The 13,418-nt window shown below is 36.9% G+C and overlaps 1 protein-coding gene across 1 annotated transcript in view; it reads left to right on the top strand.

Annotated features, from left to right (window-relative positions):
• Positions 1 to 4,530: 4,530 nt before the first annotated feature.
• Positions 4,531 to 13,418, top strand: part of GHR (growth hormone receptor) — a 147,890-nt gene continuing 139,002 nt past the window's right edge. Inside the window, exon 1 of the mRNA XM_072921681.1 lies at positions 4,531 to 4,552. The gene's annotated coding sequence lies outside the window, so the exon portion shown is untranslated. The remainder of the gene's footprint in view (positions 4,553 to 13,418) is intronic.

Consider the following 13,418-nt stretch of genomic DNA (forward strand, 5'->3'; position numbering starts at 1 on the left):
TCAGGGAAACAGTAATAAAACGTAACAAAAAGCAAATGGCCTATATCAGTGCAGATTGTCTTAATTCTGTAATTTTCTAGGCAAAACAAATGCAATAAAGTTCAGAAAGCTCTTACCTCCCCACTGTGCATCTGGCAATCACAATTCAAGCAATTCCTTGCCAGAAGGCACACATGCACCCAACTATGATGTTGCAAACCAGAAGATATGAATATTGTCAGTAATAAGACATACATCTGAGGAGAACACAGAGTATACTTCAGCCTATGACAAAGGCTATAAAGTTTTTTCTGCCTTTCAGCACTCAGACAAAGAAATGGGGAGATAGGAACCAAGGTGGCTGTGCAGAAATTTTTGCAATATGAAGCAGAAGAAGGAAGGGAAACAAGATTTCAAGAAAGAGAAGATAAGTAACGTCAGATTGAATATAGTGATATAGTATCTTAGGGTCTAAAAAGTGAATGGATGTATCACATATCACGGTATGTGGTCTGATAATTTGGTCTGATAATTGGCTTTTTTATTTCATTAGCATATTCTGGCTTTATTGCTTTATGATTGCAAACACAATGAGTCTACCTGCTTCTACAGTCAAACTTCTCAAGAATTTCCCAAAAGTCATGGTGGAAGAGTTAAATTCCTTTAGTTTTATTCTCTGTTCTGCTGGATGTTTCCCTAGTCTTCAGAAGATATCCTGGAACTCTTCTATTTGGTATTCATGAAGCTTGAGAAGTGTAGATTTTCAGCCTTTATTGTTGCTTTTTGGTTTTTTAGCTGTACTTTTATAGAAGGTTCATCTTGTCACTGTAAAGTGAATTTTCCATTTTTCTTTTATAGGTTCCAAAGCCTTTCTTCATTAATGTTTATAGGAAGATCCCTTCTTGTATTAATGTACTGGCAGTTTTCATCCTGACCATCCATTTTCTTTTCACTGCAAGGTGGTCCCTTTTCCTCCCACATATTAAATGTGTAGGTGGATCTGCATCATCGTCTTGGTTTTTGTAGCCCACAGAAAGTACTGACCACTTTCCTGAAATGTGAGATAGTCCTCGGCACCTCTTGCATCTTTCTTCAGATGCCAACTATCCTTCTGTATTTTTTTCTTATTTTTGGCCAAGTAACATGCAGTTCCATGTACTGATTTCTGATGCACTGACTTATTTTGATCTTTACATGCGTACACATTTCTGTGTTTTTTTTCTGTCCTGCAAATTACTATTTTTTTTTACCTGATAGAGTGATTTGCTTACTTTTTCATCCCTCCATATATTTTAGTAGTTACTAAAGTGAAGTATGACATATGTCAGCTGATCACCCATCCCCAGCTGGAGATCCAATGCTCTCCTGCTGATCACTGACATGGAGAATGACACATCCTCCTTGTCTTTTCCTCCTGTCCTTCCTAAAGAGTCTGTATCTACCCATTCTAACACTCCAGTCATCTGAGCTATTCCATTACATCTCCATGAAGCTGATAAGTTCACAGCCCTGGTAAATGTGAGCTGTCTCACTCTTGTTTATTCCCCATGCTGAGTGCATTCCCATAGAAGCTGCCCTTGATGAAGACAGTTTACTGTCCAGAGTGGCTAGAATTACTTTGTGCCATTCTCCTGATGACCTGTGATCCTTCTCCAGTCTCTGGGCTTCTCTTGTTGGTCCTGATATCAAAATGAAAAGTGGTAGGAGTGGAATGGATTGAGTGTCCCCTCCCCTTGCAACTATAGTTTAAAGCCCTCTTCATCAGTTTACCAAGCCAGTGACTGAAGTTGCTCTTCCCCTTCTTGAATAGATCAACCCCCACTAATCCTGTAACAGAAATGATGAGCAAACTACTCAAAGGTTATATGGTTTAAATCATTAGTCCTTTTGCAAAATCTTTATGACTCTAGCACCACTTTTCTGGGAGTTTGTCTATTTTGACTCTTCAGGGTTTAAACCCTTCAGGAAGAACTTCCCTCTTCAGTTGTGTATTTCTGCAGTGCTGGCTGACATCCCAGCTTTAGATACCGGGCTCTGTTTTTATATTAAAAAAAAAAATAATCAAACAGTTGTATTTGTGTAAATGACGATATACTTTCCCTAGCAAAAGCTGTGTATACTTGTCATACATCAATTATTGGATGAGTGGCTCTTTAAGAAGAGAAACATCCATATGCTTCACAAAAGAACAGGGGTTTAAAGTACGTACTACAAATCATCCATTCCTTTTCAGCTTTCAACTGGTCAGTCGCATAAATCAAAACAAGAGAAAAGTGAAGTACCCTGAAAACATTAGCTATGAGTTTCTTATTTTATTACCTGCAGGTCAAAATGGATTGTCACGTTAACATGGAAAATAGAGAAACCCTAAGCCCAAGCTTCCTGCAATTTAGCATATATTAGGTGAAAAATCAAAGAGAACATTTGTTTTATTGTTAAGATGACTGTGTAGGAGATTCAGATGCAGATCATCAATAATGTTGGTATTATTTTTAACTGAAATGCTGTAGGACCATTATAGACATATAGTAAAAAGATAAGGACTACAGCCTGTAACTAAAATACAAAAGGCACTGCATAGAGGCTGGTAGCTTTCCTTCCATTTATGGTATAATTGCAGCTGTTTTCGAGCAAGCTATAACATGAAAAGGAGTAAAAATTCAATGTCAGTAATGTAATTTGGTGTCATATATCAGTGTTTCTTAGCAACAACCCAGTAACATTCTGTGGAGGCCATGCTCAAATGAAGTAATATTGCATCAGTGGACAATATTTTCAATGAACTTTTATACTTCAGGTTTTTCTCTGAAAAACTGTGGATGTTACAAGAACCTTGCTGCTCCAGGTTGAAAACATGAATTTTTTCTTTGTTTTATTTTGTTTTTAAAAATCTGCATATAACTCAGCTGTGACAGTGTTCATTAAATCAAAATCAAATCCCTCTTCAAAATACTTCTCTTTATTGTGAAGGAAGAATCTTATGACTCTATAGTCACAGAATCACAGAATCACTAGGTTGGAAGAGACCTTCAAGATCATTGCGTCCAATCCATGACCCAACACCTCAACTAAACCATGGCAGCGAGTGCCATACCCAGCCTCTTTTTAAACACATCCAGGGATGGGGACTCCACCACCTCTCCAGGCAGATCATTGCAGTTCTTTATCACTCTTTCAAAAAAAAACCCTTTTCCTAATATCCAACCTACATTTCCCTTGGTGCAGCTTAAGACCGTGTCCTCTGGTTCTGTCAGTGGCTGCCTGGAGAAAGAGACCAACCCCCACCTGACTACAGCTACTCTTCAGGGAGTTGTAGAGAGTGATAAGGTCACCTCCGAGCCTCCTTTTCTCCAGACTAACCAACCCCAGCTCCCTCAGCCCTTCCTCTCAGGGCTTGTGTTCCAAGCCCCTCACCAGCCTCGTTGCCTCCTCTGGCCGTGTTCAAGTGTCTCAGCATCCTTCCCAAACTGAGGAGTGAGAACTGGACACAGCACTCAAGGTGTGGCCCCACCAGTGCTGAGTACAGGGGAAGAATGACCTCCCTGCTCCTGCTGGCCACACTGCTCCTCATACAGGCATTTGTTACTACCCAAAAGACAAAAAATTGAATGTGAATTAACATTGTTCTGAAAACAACTTGGATCAGGATCAAATTCTCCCATGCCATTCACAGATGTAGCTTCATGGAAGTTTGCATTACCTGCACCTCTGCACCCTTCACAGTCAGAACTCAAGAAAGCACCTTCTAGAAATTTTCATGCCTGATGTCCTTTACACTTGCGGAAGATCAATTCAGCTCTTCTTTTTCTTTTCTGAATCAAGCATTAGTGAGATATACAGTCTTGGTGCTCTCAAAATATCATTTTTTTTTGTGATGGAGCCCAGGTATAAAATGATTTGACTTCGATTAAAGAATGAGCCTTCCCTTGTCAGAAAAAATGCTTAATATACGTGTACACAATTTACTTCAAAATTACTTTTCCAATCAGTTAGCCAGCATTTAAGGTCCATCAGAAAAGTTTAGCTTCTGAAAAAGACACATTTTGTTACAAAGCAACAAAGCACCAAAGACAACACCTCTGCTTGCGAGAGTTAAATTCCTGCTGTTATTCAGAGAGTATTCAAGCACTGATTGCACGGATGCTGAGGTTCATAAATTCTGTGAGAGAAATAATTTATTTTTCTAAGTCTTCATAACAAAATAGAAGCAAGCAAAGAAAGGGCCTCTTAAGTGAAATAATTGCTTCGTGTTACACTGTGTAAGCAATCCCTGCACCAAGGCCATGCAGGGGACATGTTGACATAGGCAGATGCAGATAGGCATATCTCTCTCACTCCTGCTCTGGCCATGCAGGTGCAAACCAGCTTTGGCCAGGAACCCTTGAACTCATGTAAACACACCACAAGCCCATACTTTACCCCTTTGAACACTTTTATTTTAGGCCCAGCAGCACTGCAGCGTTGCTGTGCAGGCCCTGAACAGCAGCTGGCTCCCAGCCGCCAGGCCGGAGTGCGAGCGGGACGGACACGCGGGACACATGCCGTTGGCTTGGCACGGCGCTGCCCAGTCCAGGTAGGAGCATGGGGACTTCTACAGGGCCTCAGGTGACCAAACCTCCACCTAATCCAGGTGCTCATCACTGGCGGCTGCAGGAGAAAGCACAGGAAATCTGAAAACAGCATCTCTAAAGCAATGGACCTGTCAGGAAAGTTCCACCTTGTCTCCAGGGCTTGCCTGGTGAGACAGGAAGGGCTCTGTCCCTGCAGCTTATCCAGACAAAACCCCGTGTCCAGCCTGAGCTGCTGACTGGGCTCAGGTTGGCACTCAGGTTGTGACCACCTGTCTTTTCTCACACGCTCTTTTTTCCTTCTCAAATGCACTGAGCATGGTGAGAAGAGAAAATGTGGTTGGGGGAGGAAATTTTAATGAATTTACAAGATGCAAAGGTTCTCTGCAGATCAAAGCATACTTTCAGTTTTCAGAGCAAAACAAGAAGCTGAAATACCAGGCCTTTAAACTCCATTTTTCTCATGATAATTCTGTGACGTACCTCAAAATTTGAAATTTAATTTTTACAATTTTTTTTTCCTGTTGTTTCACTGAAAGTTTTCTTTTGGAAAATTAATTTCAGTTTTGTGTATCTGCATAACAGTTTATTGTAGGATCAGCAGCAAAAAATGAAAATATAAATGTGATGTGTGGCATAACTTTGAGAAGAAAACTAAATGAACATATACCATTTGAAATGACATTTTTCTGCTGGGTAGGCAGCACAAGCAATCTCTTAGTTATCTCATAACTGCATTCCAGCTTACACTGACACAACAGTGGTTAAATAGCTGGTGTGATGATGTTGCATTTGAGGCAATAAATTTAGTAACTTACCTGCTAATCATATAACCTTAAAACTCTTTTCTCTAAATCAGTTTCTGGAGATCCTGTCAGTGTTAGTTCCAAGAACCCACTGGGGATCTCATGGCCTGTGCTAAGGTCATGGTGGGGCTTCATGGATGTGACACACTTGCCATAAAGTAAATCCAGTTTTTCCAGGAATGGTTGCTGTTGAAACATGAGATATGTTTGGGAATGCTATGATTTGCTTGGCTCTGTGCAAAATCCCTGATTTCTCTGCTGCATATCCAGACATTTTTAAACATTGGTAGAGTATTTAGAGTTCACCTGAAGTATACAGAAAATGTAGTTTCCCTGCACACTGAAAGCCAGATTGTCTGGGCTTCACAAAGGTCTTGCAATGTGTCTGTTCAATTTAATATTTAAAGAGTGTTTTTAAAGTCTTTTCAGACCTAAATTTTCCCATCTTGACAATGGATTTCTTTGATACTTAGATTTTGACTTATATAATCTGCTAGTGTTTCTTTCCATGTAAGAGAAAAAATTTTGAGATATAGAATGGGAGAATGGAGCCTTTACTTGGGTAGAATTAGGAAAGATTTTCTGATTTCTTAGAAAATAAAAGAAAGCACAATCATGTAATTTTGAATCAACACCAAATGCTTCAAAATCTGTATTCACAAATACAATAATTTTGTTTTCTCTCCTCCGTACTAAGCCCTTTTTATAAAATATCCTTGGGCAGTTTTCTTCTTTTCAAGAAATGAGAATCAGCTTATAAGCATACATCAATTCATTTAAAAAAAAAAAAAAAAGCTTGGTTTAGGCATGTTAAAATGATATATTTGATTTGTAGCAATTTCAAAATTTATTTCATTTTTTTCTTTAATTTCTTTAATTTCTTTCATTTCTTTCATTTCTTTCATTTCTTTCTTTTTCTAATAAAATTTTTTTATTGAAATAATCTCATTTTAATTAATACTTCAAACCTATATTTGATTTATTTACTGTTAAAACATTAAAATTATTTATCTATAGTTACAAACAACTGACACTCTGCAGAAATTGAAACTGGTTTTGGTGGCATGTAGTTTAAGTCATTTTACCACAGTATAGTTTATTTTTACAAGAGTCAAAAAGTCTGAAACGTTTGGGATTCCTCATTCCTGAAGATCTACATTCTACCAGGGCTTTAATTGTAGCTCTAGTTATAGTTTCTCCCAATAAATTATCAATTATTTTTGTAAGACATTTGTCTTAAAAACAAAAGTGAACTCCTTGGGAGATTTTGCACATTACACAAGTATACTAAAAATTATGGAGGAACACTGTCATGGTTTTGTAATCACAAAATCCTTTGAAAACTCCACAAGCTCTATTCCAGTTATTTCTGACCTCAGTGGTGTATGTTGATCTTATTTATACTCTTTTCTACAGTGAGGCTAAACTGGTAAAAACAAATCTGCAGCTTCTGCAGATCCAGCACTGCATCTGTACATCTCCTAATGGAATTCCTGAAAACCCTGCATTTCCCAAGGCTCTAGGCACATGGCCTGAAAATTTTGTCACTAATCTTAGCAAAAGGAATATGCATTGAGTATGCCAGAATCAGAACGCTTCAGCTATGAATCCTTAAATTACCACATAGCTTTCTTTAGCTGAGGTTTGGAAGGGATACTGAATATTTTCCCAGAGCTTACTAACTACTTGAAAAAGGTAGTTGTATAAGATTATGATATTCAGGTTACTTTGTGAATCAATAATCAGGTATTTAGTGGCTAGAATAAGAACTTAAACACTTATGATAGCTTGGTTATTGCCTCATAACATAAATAATAAATTAACTTTTCCAGAGCAAAATAATTTGCATCAAAATTGTAAATCCCAGTTTATTTTAACTACAAGACAACAGACTACAAGACTATTAGTTCAGTAAGTTTATGGCATTTTTCACTAAGTGGTGACATTATTTTATTTCATAACTAAAATAGCTAATGCCTTGCATGTCCTAGTATGGGCTTCTTCAGTTATCTTAGCAAGTCAGAAAAACTGATATCCAGTAAATCCTTGGTTCTGACTGCTTTGGGGTGCTTGGGCTCAGAAAACTCAGACACCCCAAACTGTAAGGTCAATCATTAGTGACCACCTGCATCCAATGTGACATTGATACAAACAGAAGCATTGCAGACATAAAACCATGGGGTAGAAAGCAGTCCCTGCCCTACAAATCTTGTGTAATAAGCAGAGGAAGGGGTCCACAGTGAGCAATGATTGATGCAAAGTCACATAAGCAACTACGTTAAAAATCAGGAGTTTCCTATTTGCCATATTAAATATTTTTTTAATCAATCCTCTGCTAATTTTGCTCTTAGAAGTCATTCGTTCTGAAATAGGAGTACCCGTCAAAATAAAAGCCCACAATGTTTAGACTTCTCTTAAGTGCTTTGTTAAGCTGTTTAATCCTATTTTCCTTGTTAAATATTAAAATCTATATATAATTCTAAAATGAATGTATGCAATGAAATGGGACGAGACAAATGGGAGCAAAAAATTTAGCAAAGAATGAACTTTTCAGTCTAAACTAAAATTTAACATTTGCTTCCATTTTGGAATAGGAAGATAGTAGAGATAGTAGAGAAACAGAATATATCAGCTTTCTGGGTGGAAAAAATAGTGACTGATTATTAAGCCATTTTTCTGCCTAAATCTTATCTGTGGTATTTACGCATCTGATGCCATTTTCTTCTTTCTCTCTCTCTCTCTCTCTCCCTCTCTCTCTATGCAATGCCAGAATAAATTAATGCTGTTGATTTTTTCATCACTATGTAGCTATTGGTGCCAATGGAGTTCTATCTTCTGCTAATATAAACTAGACATTTATTGCATTGCTAAGAATAAAATGACTGAGAAAAGACCCTGATGACATGGACCCCAAGAATCTCAAAGTCTCGGACTCTATTTGCAATGAATCAGGAGCTAAGACGTAATCCAGAAACAATGTAATAGGAGAATCAGAGAAAAGAATGGAACAGACTGAAGAGAACAATAGATGCCCATGTCATTTCTGGACAAGAACATTTCTAACTACTGGCAATGATAAGGAAAGCAATGCAACTGTGGAAGGATATCACAAAGAAAGCATCAATTAAAGGGGTTTAATTGCAAGTTTCATTTTTTAGGTTCATTTTTAGGCTAGACAAAGTGCCTTTTTAGTAAGCTTTACATAAAAATAACATGTATCAGTCAACCTAAATTAAATATTTTACAATTTTCTAATTTTAGAGGAAATAATATTTTAAATTTTGCCTGAATATTCAGGAAATAATGTTATACTATACCATGACTAATCTTCAAAACATGGATTTTCTTGCTTACTTTATCTAATTCAAAAGTGTCTCCAGCTGCAACTGAAGCTTTCACTCAGAACTCTGGCTTAGTTCATTTGTATTTGTGCTGTCATTAAGTTAAATGTTACCTGTTCTCATAATAAGCAACATTTATCATCCTCCTGATGACCTCCACTTCTTTCTAAGACTATGAATATGCAAAATTTAATCTTTTAAACTCAGACAATTGGAGTAATTGACTCCAGTGTGGCTGCAGAGCTGAGAAGGCTCACACACACAAAAAAAATATATATAACAGGATCAAAAATGTCTCTTCTCTGTATCCAATCCATAGCACAAAATAACATGACTATTTCAAGCAATATATACAGTAAAAGAAAATCATGCCACTTAAAATAACATCCAAAGTTTCCTTGAACTTATTCTAACACATAAAAATATGAATATGCCCATTATAGAAACAGAAGCATTAATTTTAAAATTTTTTTGAAATATCAAGTATACAATCTGAAGACCTTTGTGTTGTGTAAGAGTATAAGACAGCTCTAAAACATGTCCAGACAATACCTTAAGTACTCAAAAAACATAATCTATGCTAGGGTTTTATAGCAGTGATGGATTGTTCTGCTTAATGCTTCACGAAGCCTCTGCCTCCTTGGAGGCAGAACTCTTTCACCCAAACATGGCATCTTCATTTCTTCACTGACAGCCAGAAGAGAGCCTACAAACTGGGGGAGTCTGCTGGTATGAATGCCTTAGGCATTCCTGCTTAGGCAGGAACCTAAGCCCTAGGCTGTATTTTGACTTATTGCTAGCATTTGTTTCTAGTGAGTACTATCATGGTGCTACCCATAGTTTGACTTTTAAATTTTCTCTACTGAGAAATTTCCAACCAGGAAGAAAGCAATACCTTTTGCTTACTCTCTCTGGCAGCAGTAATTGTCCGTTGGGCAGCTCAGCTCCCCTGCTGCTCCTGTGCAGAGTCAGGCCCTTACATGCATTGCACACAACTGAGCACGGCACACAAGGCAAGAGAATGAAAACACACACATCTCCAAAAGAGTCACCATGTCACACCTTACAAAAAATTCTGTCTTTAAACATTGTATGCAGATCATCTTGGCTTATAAATACTTAAGTGTGAAAAAAAATACTTTGCTGATGTCTGTAGCATTTCTTACGCCAAATATTTACTGCCCAAAGCCACGCTATGCACAGTGTAGGTTATGCAGACAAGAGAGTGATAGGAGCCCTAATCTGCTTTGCTATGGCTTGTTTTATTGCTTGTGGTCATTTGAGCTCCTAGACAAGAAGACTTTTCTGCAATATTCTCAAAATGATAGAAAGCGAGATGACAAAATGTGCATTCTAATTTATTCATAAAATCCTAGTGATACCCTTGATTAGCAGTACATAAAATCTTTTGTCCTACTATCAGCCTGAAAAGGTCCTTTTTCAAACACTGTGTAAAAATATTAATTTGTCAGAATTTGAGTGTTTTGCCATGTAGTAGGTGTAACACTCAAAGGATTGATAAATGTGAGTTTAAATAACAGAATATGGCAATCATCTCTATAAGCTGCAAGAACCCTTTTGGATTCCTCTTTTAATTGGTGCTGCAATTGTTCCAGTGCCTTGAGAATTATGGCTGCAATTGAATAGAGAGCAATTGTGAATAAATACTCATGCCTTGGTTGGTCTTGCATTTCTTTTATTACATCAATACAACTACCACTCAAGCAAACTCTTGCAAGAAAGAATGTGCTCATATGTCAAAAATCCCAGTCATCTCAAGGGCTCAGTTTAGTGCCACTTATACGCCAGTATGTTGACTCTGAAGTTGTCTCAAAATGATTTCTGGAAAAGAAATACAAGTCCTTTCTGTAACAAATGCTAGGGAAAAATAAAAAAACAATGAATATTTTTTGTCATACAATATAATCAATAATGTTACTTTAATAATTATAAAAGCAGTATAAACGGCATACATAGACTAACTTTTCTTCTGAGCCTTGGAAAATTGGGAAAAAGTTTTAAATATAGTCTTTGAAACTGAAGTACTTAAAAAAAATTAGCTATCTTAAAAGTGCCTCTTCTGGTTTCACCAGGGACTAATATTTTGTGTGGTTATAGGTGCATTGTTACTAAATATTCATATACAAGCTCATCTGGACATTACATGACCAGAATTTGGCTTCATAATAAGGATTGCAAAATTTGGGCAATATCTGAGGTTTAGGTATCAATGGGCAGTACTTGTTCATAGGATGAAATTGACATATATATATAAGATATGTTAAGAACTATTAATTTGAATAGACTCTTTTCAAAGCCTTGTCAGTTGACTCTTGCATGAGAAGGTGATTCAAAGAGGATTGTGTTCAAAAAGGAGGTTAGAGAGAGCAAAGAAAGGCCTGGACAGGCAATCTCTGAGTCCTGGGAAGGCTAACATTATTCTAGGTCAAATAGCTGTAAATAAGCTTGCTCACGCTATGAATGTCTGTATGGGGAACATTTTCCAAAGAACCTGTCAGTGGTAAATAACCCTCCATTTTAGGATCTAGTTGCTCAAAATAAAAACCTACTTTGTTCCCCACCTGAGTGCAATATACACCCACTGAAGCAGTACAGCCATGTAGACCCGATGAACTGATTTTAGTACATCAACTCTACATTTGAATAGACTAGGGATAGTCTGATAGGCTTGGACTATGTATTCTTTGGTCTCTGTAACACTATTACTTTTCTCTAGCTTGTTGCCTCCAATTCTGTGCAAGTTTTGAATCTCAGAGGACAAGTCCTCTGGTCACAAGTCCTTTTAGCTATTATCTCTAATAGTTCTCTGGATGCTTTTTCTGCCTTTAAATTAAGATCCCTTTAACACCCTCAAATAATCATTGGTATAAGCAGAAGAGTAAAGTTAATGGAACATACATGTCTCCAGTTCTGTGAAGTGTGTATTCCAGTGGGAAAGTGGTTTTTGAGGAAACAGCAACGTACAAAAGAATGTTTTGTATTGAGTTAGACCTATAAATTATATCAATATGTTTCTACAAAAACTAAAATAACATTAAATGTTCAATATGTTAATATTTCATATTATATATATTACATGCTGTTTATTGATTATATAGTAATATAATTAAAAATTAATTGAAATGGCTATATGATGTAAAGGTACACTAATTAGGCAGTTAGTGTAAACTGTGCAGCATTTTAGATAAGAGATGTAAGGGTGTAGCTCTGTTGTCTATGTAATATTGGCTACTTACACTGAATGGTGAAAGTTAAGAAACAGTAGAAATGGCAAAATTAAGTCTGTTTAGCCTTTATGTCATCCAGTGTGTTATAGTGATACAGAATGTGGTTTGGCAAAACACGAGTGCTATTATTCAGCTGAAAAAGTCACTTAGATGCTCAGAGAAAGCCACTTGGACCTCATCCTTAGTTCCCTAGAGAAGGTACTTCTGTGTTGCAAATGCAAAGCGCTGAATAGGTGACACATTGTCATATAATATATGCTTTGGTTCCTCTGAGTCATAGTGTGACTTTACCTTGCTTATTGTCTGTAAGCTATACCTTATGTCAACACTTAGAATAGTTATTTTCTTTTGTGCTTGTTACCTTAGATCAGAGCACCCTACAAACACAAATGAATTAGCCATCTCATCTCCCAGATATGGTATTTTGTAAACTCCATAAGTATATGTCCCACATTTACAGAAGCAGCCTCTAAACTTTTCATTACCTGTATTCTTCACTGGAGATGCCTGGAACTTGTCTGATGGCCACCAGTCACTCATGGCATCTGCTGGCTTCAGCTGCACTGACTTGTCAGCATCTATGAAATGCAGACTGTGGCTGTCTTGGGCTGGGGACCCAGAAAGGAGGCAGCATATCATTAGTGGTCCAGCGTGGTTGTTTACCTAGTATTAAATGAAAATCCACAAATCTGCAGTCTGGAATTAATGTGCACCACAGTCTGTACTAATCCTCACTTTACTAAGTTTATAGCTATCTGTTTAAATTCCTATTGTTAACCTCCACCCTTGAAATAATGCATGCAGTTCTTTCCTTTATATACACACAAGTTTCATGGGAAAATAGTACTGCGACTCCTTCCAAGGGACAGGGTGTGCCACTCAAGTTGAATTGTTTACTTATGTACCCTACAAATGTCAGTATGTCAGTCTACTCATGTATAACACCAAAAGACATTCAGAAAACTTAAGGAAGCTACTGTGATTAATGTCTATATACTAATTATACAAGCAGAGGTCAAAAACATACTTTAGTTTTTTCTTCTGCGTTAAACTGATGTGAAGAATAAAAATATTTTCATTTTCCTTGGAGGAATCATGGCAGCATCTAGGTTGTGGTACTTTTCACTTCCATAAAAAATCCACTTGTTTGTAAAAGATTATAAAGGCTTAATTAGAAAGAAAATGTTTTTACACAAAGAGGTCTGTCAGAACTTTGTTTCATATCCTCTTTTATTTGAAGATTCATGAATTAATCCTTTTAATTTTTTACCTTTGATAATGGTATTTTAAGGAGGTTTTTTCCTGGTTTTTGCTTTTGTTTTTACAAAAGCAATTTTTAAAAATTAATACTCTGTCTAGCCTCATGGTTTGTTTTTTGTCTAATATCCTGAAAACTTCTAGAATCTGTATTTCTTACAACAGTCAAATATCAGTTATCTGGATTCCAGATTATTTATGCAAGTTATGGAAAGACTG

This window comes from Taeniopygia guttata, chromosome Z (genome assembly GCF_048771995.1).
Source record: "Taeniopygia guttata chromosome Z, bTaeGut7.mat, whole genome shotgun sequence".
NCBI lineage: Eukaryota > Metazoa > Chordata > Aves > Passeriformes > Estrildidae > Taeniopygia > Taeniopygia guttata.